The sequence below is a fragment of the Coregonus lavaretus genome, assembly GCF_964263955.1.
Source record: "Coregonus lavaretus genome assembly, chromosome: 29".
Taxonomy (NCBI): Eukaryota; Metazoa; Chordata; class Actinopteri; order Salmoniformes; family Salmonidae; genus Coregonus; species Coregonus lavaretus.
In genome coordinates this window covers 6,011,081-6,018,052 of record NC_140016.1, presented here as the reverse complement: position 1 = coordinate 6,018,052, position 6,972 = coordinate 6,011,081, and positions in this window count along the sequence as shown.

Sequence of the window (6,972 nt, the reverse complement as noted above, 5' to 3'; positions counted from 1 at the left end):
ACAGAGCAGTAAGGTTCAGTGCAGAGCAGTAAGGTACAGTACAGGGCAGTAAGGTACAGGACAGGGCAGTAAGGTACAGTACAGGGCAGTAAGGTACAGTACAGAGCAGTAAGGTACAGGGCAGTAAGGTACAGTACAGAGCAGTAAGGTACAGTACAGACCAGTAAGGTACAGTACAGGACAGTAAGGTACAGTAGAGAGCAGTAAGGTACACTACAGAGCAGTAAGGTACAGTACAGGACAGAGCAGTAAGGTACAGTACAGAGCAGTAATGTACAGTACAGTACAGAGCAGTAAGGTACAGTACAGGGCAGTAAGGTACAGTACAGAGCAGTAATGTACAGTACAGTACAGAGCAGTAAGGTACAGTACAGGGCAGTAAGATACATGGCAGTAAGGTACAGTACAGGACAGAAGAGTAAGGTACAGGGCAGTAAGGTACAGTACAGAGCAGTAATGTACAGTACAGAGCAGTAAGGTACAGTACAGGGCAGTAAGATTCAGGACAGGGCAGTAAGGTACAGTACAGAGCAGTAAGGTACAGAACAGGGCAGTAAGGTACGGTACAGGACAGTAAGGTACAGTACAGGGCAGTAAGGTACAGTACAGAGCAGTAAGGTACAGTACAGACCAGTAAGGTACAGAACAGGGCAGTAAGGTACAGTACAGGACAGTAAGGTACGGTACAGGGCAGTAAGGTACAGTACATAGCAGTAAGGTACAGTACAGGGCAGTAAGGTACAGTACAGAGCAGTAAGGTACAGTACAGAGCAGTAAGGTACAGTACAGAGCAGTAATGTACAGTACAGAGCAGTAAGGTACAGTACAGAGCAGTAAGGTACAGTACAGGACAGTAAGGTACAGTGCAGAGCAGTAAGGTACAGTACAGAGCAGTAAGGTACAGTACAGAGCAGTAAGGTACAGTACAGAGCAGTAAGGTACAGTGCAGGGCAGTAAGGTACAGTACAGAGCAGTAAGGTACAGTACAGAGCAGTAAGGTACAGTACAGGACAGTAAGGTACAGTACAGAGCAGTAAGGTACAGTACAGAGCAGTAAGGTACAGTACAGGACAGTAAGGTACAGTACAGGACAGTAAGGTACAGGGCAGTAAGGTACAGTACAGGGCAGTAAGGTACAGTACAGGGCAGTAAGGTACAGTACAGAGCAGTAAGGTACAGGGCATTAAGGTACAGTACAGGACAGTAAGGTACAGTACAGGACAGTAAGGTACAGTACAGAGCAGCAAGGTACACGGCAGTAAGGTACAGTACAGGACAGTAAGGTTCAGTACAGGACAGTAAGGTACAGTACAGACCAGTAAGGTACAGTACAGAGCAGTAAGGTACAGTACAGAGTAGTAAGGTACAGTACAGGGCAGTAAGGTACAGTACAGGGCAGTAATGTACAGTACAGGGCAGTAAGGTGCAGTACAGAGCAGTAAGGTACAGTACAGGACAGAAGGGTAAGGTACAGGGCAGTAAGGTACAGTACAGAGCAGTAAGGTACAGTACAGGGCAGTAAGGTACAGTACAGAGCAGTAAGGTACAGTACAGGGCAGTAAGGTACAGTACAGAGCAGTAAGGTACAGTACAGGGCAGTAAGGTACAGTACAGAGCAGTAAGGTACAATACAGGACAGTAAGGTACAGTACAGGGCAGTAAGGTACAGTACAGAGCAGTAAGGTACAGTACAGAGCAGTAAGGTACAGTACAGAGCAGTAAGGTACAGTACAGGGCAGTAAGGTACAGTACAGGGCAGTAAGGTACAGTACAGGGCAGTAAGGTACAGTACAGGGCAGAAGAGTAAGGTACAGGGCAGTAAGGTACAGTACAGAGCAGTAATGTACAGTACAGGGCAGAGCAGTAAGGTACAGTACAGGGCAGTAAGATACATGGCAGTAAGGTGCAGTACAGGACAGAAGAGTAAGGTACAGGGCAGTAAGGTACAGTACAGAGCAGTAATGTACAGTACAGTACAGAGCAGTAAGGTACAGTACAGAGCAGTAAGGTACAGTACAGGACAGTAAGGTACAGTGCAGAGCAGTAAGGTACAGTACAGAGCAGTAAGGTACATTACAGAGCAGTAAGGGACAGTGCAGGGCAGTAAGGTACAGTACGGAGCAGTAAGGTACAGTACAGAGCAGTAAGGTACAGTACAGGACAGTAAGGTACAGTACAGAGCAGTAAGGTACAGTACAGAGCAGTAAGGTACAGTACAGGACAGTAAGGTACAGTACAGGACAGTAAGGTACAGGGCAGTAAGGTACAGTACAGGGCAGTAAGGTACAGTACAGGGCAGTAAGGTACAGTACAGAGCAGTAAGGTACAGGGCATTAAGGTACAGTACAGGACAGTAAGGTACAGTACAGGACAGTAAGGTACAGTACAGAGCAGTAAGGTACACGGCAGTAAGGTACAGTACAGGACAGTAAGGTTCAGTACAGGACAGTAAGGTACAGTACAGAGCAGTAAGGTACAGTACAGGACAGTAAGGTACAGTACAGATCAGTAAGGTACAGTACAGAGCAGTAAGGTACAGTACAGAGCAGTAAGGTACAGGTACAGGGCAGTAAGGTACAGTACAGACCAGTAAGGTACAGTACAGAGCAGTAAGGTACAGTACAGAGCAGTAAGGTACAGTACAGGGCAGTAAGGTACAGTACAGGGCAGTAATGTACAGTACAGGGCAGTAAGGTGCAGTACAGAGCAGTAAGGTACAGTACAGGACAGAAGGGTAAGGTACAGGGCAGTAAGGTACAGTACAGAGCAGTAAGGTACAGTACAGGGCAGTAAGGTACAGTACAGAGCAGTAAGGTACAGTACAGGGCAGTAAGGTACAGTACAGAGCAGTAAGGTACAGTACAGGGCAGTAAGGTACAGTACAGAGCAGTAAGGTACAGTACAGGACAGTAAGGTACAGTACAGGGCAGTAAGGTACAGTACAGAGCAGTAAGGTACAGTACAGAGCAGTAAGGTATAGTACAGAGCAGTAAGGTACAGTACAGGGCAGTAAGGTACAGTACAGGGCAGTAAGGTACAGTACAGGGCAGTAAGGTACAGTACAGGGCAGAAGAGTAAGGTACAGGGCAGTAAGGTACAGTACAGAGCAGTAATGTACAGTACAGGGCAGAGCAGTAAGGTACAGTACAGGGCAGTAAGATACATGGCAGTAAGGTGCAGTACAGGACAGAAGAGTAAGGTACAGGGCAGTAAGGTACAGTAAAGATCAGTAATGTACAGTACAGTACAGAGCAGTAAGGTACAGTACAGGACAGTAAGGTACAGTACAGGACAGTAAGGTACAGTACAGAGCAGTAAGGTTCAGTGCAGAGCAGTAAGGTACAGTACAGGGCAGTAAGGTACAGGACAGGGCAGTAAGGTACAGTACAGGGCAGTAAGGTACAGTACAGAGCAGTAAGGTACAGGGCATTAAGGTACAGTACAGAGCAGTAAGGTACAGTACAGAGCAGTAAGGTACAGTACAGGACAGTAAGGTACAGTAGAGAGCAGTAAGGTACACTACAGAGCAGTAAGGTACAGTACAGGACAGTAAGGTACAGTACAGAGCAGTAAGGTACAGTACAGAGCAGTAATGTACAGTACAGTACAGAGCAGTAAGGTACAGTACAGGGCAGTAAGATGCATGGCAGTAAGGTACAGTACAGGACAGAAGAGTAAGGTACAGGGCAGTAAGGTACAGTACAGAGCAGTAATGTACAGTACAGAGCAGTAAGGTACAGTACAGGGCAGTAAGGTACAGTACAGGGCAGTAAGGTACAGTACAGAGCAGTAAGGTACAGTACAGAGCAGTAAGGTACAGTACAGGGCAGTAAGGTTCAGTACAGAGCAGTAAGGTACAGTACAGAGCAGTAAGGTACAGTACAGGACAGTAAGGTACAGTACAGAGCAGTAAGGTACAGTACAGGGCAGTAAGATTCAGTACAGGGCAGTAAGTTACAGTACAGAGCAGTAAGGTACAGAACAGGGCAGTAAGGTACAGTACAGGACAGTAAGGTACAGTACAGGGCAGTAAGGTACAGTACAGAGCAGTAAGGTACAGTACAGACCAGTAAGGTACAGAACAGGGCAGTAAGGTACAGTACAGGACAGTAAGGTACAGTACAGGGCAGTAAGGTACAGTACATAGCAGTAAGGTACAGTACAGGGCAGTAAGGTACAGTACAGAGCAGTAAGGTACAGTACAGAGCAGTAGGGTACAGTACAGAGCAGTAATGTACAGTACAGAGCAGTAAGGTACAGTACAGAGCAGTAAGGTACAGTACAGGACAGTAAGGTACAGTGCAGAGCAGAAAGGTACAGTACAGAGCAGTAAGGTACAGTACAGAGCAGTAAGGTACAGTACAGAGCAGTAAGGTACAGTACAGGGCAGTAATGTACAGTACAGAGCAGTAAGGTACAGTACAGAGCAGTAAGTTACAGTACAGGACAGTAAGGTACAGTACAGAGCAGTAAGGTACAGTACAGGACAGTAAGGTACAGTACAGGACAGTAAGGTACAGGGCAGTAAGGTACAGTACAGGGCAGTAAGGTACAGTACAGGGCAGTAAGGTACAGTACAGAGCAGTAAGGTACAGGGCATTAAGGTACAGTACAGGACAGTAAGGTACAGTACAGGACAGTAAGGTACAGTACAGAGCAGTAAGGTACACGGCAGTAAGGTATAGTACAGGACAGTAAGGTTCAGTACAGGACAGTAAGGTACAGTACAGAGCAGTAAGGTACAGTACAGGACAGTAAGGTACAGTACAGATCAGTAAGGTACAGTACAGAGCAGTAAGGTACAGTACAGAGCAGTAAGGTACAGGTACAGGGCAGTAAGGTACAGTACAGACCAGTAAGGTACAGTACAGAGCAGTAAGGTACAGTACAGAGCAGTAAGGTACAGTACAGGGCAGTAAGGTGCAGTACAGAGCAGTAAGGTACAGTACAGGACAGAAGGGTAAGGTACAGGGCAGTAAGGTACAGTACAGAGCAGTAAGGTACAGTACAGGGCAGTAAGGTACAGTACAGAGCAGTAAGGTACAGTACAGGGCAGTAAGGTACAGTACAGAGCAGTAAGGTACAGTACAGGGCAGTAAGGTACAGTACAGAGCAGTAAGGTACAGTACAGGACAGTAAGGTACAGTACAGGGCAGTAAGGTACAGTACAGGGCAGTAAGGTACAGTACAGGGCAGAAGAGTAAGGTACAGGGCAGTAAGGTACAGTACAGAGCAGTAAGGTACAGTACAGAGCAGTAAGGTACAGTACAGAGCAGTAAGGTACAGTACAGAGCAGTAAGGTACAGTACAGGGCAGTAAGGTACAGTACAGAGCAGTAATGTACAGTACAGGGCAGAGCAGTAAGGTACAGTACAGGGCAGTAAGATACATGGCAGTAAGGTACAGTACAGGACAGAAGAGTAAGGTACAGGGCAGTAAGGTACAGTACAGAGCAGTAATGTACAGTACAGTACAGAGCAGTAAGGTACAGTACAGGACAGTAAGGTACAGTACAGGACAGTAAGGTACAGTACAGAGCAGTAAGGTTCAGTGCAGAGCAGTAAGGTACAGTACAGGGCAGTAAGGTACAGGACAGGGCAGTAAGGTACAGTACAGGGCAGTAAGGTACAGTACAGAGCAGTAAGGTACAGGGCATTAATGTACAGTACAGAGCAGTAAGGTACAGTACAGAGCAGTAAGGTACAGTACAGGACAGTAAGGTACAGTAGAGAGCAGTAAGGTACACTACAGAGCAGTAAGGTACAGTACAGGACAGTAAGGTACAGTACAGAGCAGTAAGGTACAGTACAGAGCAGTAATGTACAGTACAGTACAGAGCAGTAAGGTACAGTACAGGGCAGTAAGATGCATGGCAGTAAGGTACAGTACAGGACAGAAGAGTAAGGTACAGGGCAGTAAGGTACAGTACAGAGCAGTAATGTACAGTACAGAGCAGTAAGGTACAGTACAGGGCAGTAAGATTCAGTACAGGGCAGTAAAGTACAGTACAGAGCAGTAAGGTACAGAACAGGGCAGTAAGGTACAGTACAGGACAGTAAGGTACAGTACAGGGCAGTAAGGTACAGTACAGAGCAGTAAGGTACAGTACAGACCAGTAAGGTACAGAACAGGGCAGTAAGGTACAGTACAGGACAGTAAGGTACAGGGCAGTAAGGTAGAGTACATAGCAGTAAGGTACAGTACAGGGCAGTAAGGTACAGTACAGAGCAGTAAGGTACAGTACAGAGCAGTAAGGTACAGTACAGAGCAGTAATGTACAGTACAGAGCAGTAAGGTACAGTACAGGACAGTAAGGTACAGTGCAGAGCAGTAAGGTACAGTACAGGACAGTAAGGTACAGTACAGAGCAGTAAGGTACAGTACAGAGCAGTAAGGTACAGTACAGAGCAGTAAGGTACAGTACAGGGCAGTAAGGTTCAGTACAGGGCAGTAAGGTTCAGTACAGAGCAGTAAGGTACAGTACAGAGCAGTAAGGTACAGTACAGGACAGTAAGGTACAGTACAGAGCAGTAAGGTACAGTACAGAGCAGTAAGGTACAGTATAGGACAGTAAGGTACAGTACAGGACAGTAAGGTACAGGGCAGTAAGGTACAGTACAGGGTAGTAAGGTACAGTACAGGGCAGTAAGGTACAGTACAGAGCAGTAAGGTACAGGAAAGTAAGGTACAGTACAGGACAGTAAGGTACAGTACAGGACAGTAAGGTACAGTACAGAGCAGTAAGGTACAGGGCAGTAAGGTACAGTACAGGACAGTAAGGTTCAGTACAGGACAGTAAGGTACAGTACAGAGCAGTAAGGTACAGTACAGGACAGTAAGGTACACTACAGATCAGTAAGGTACAGTACAGAGCAGTAAGGTACAGTACAGAGCAGTAAGGTACAGTACAGGGCAGTAAGGTACAGTACAGGGCAGTAAGGTACAGTACAGAGCAGTAAGGTCCAGGGCAGT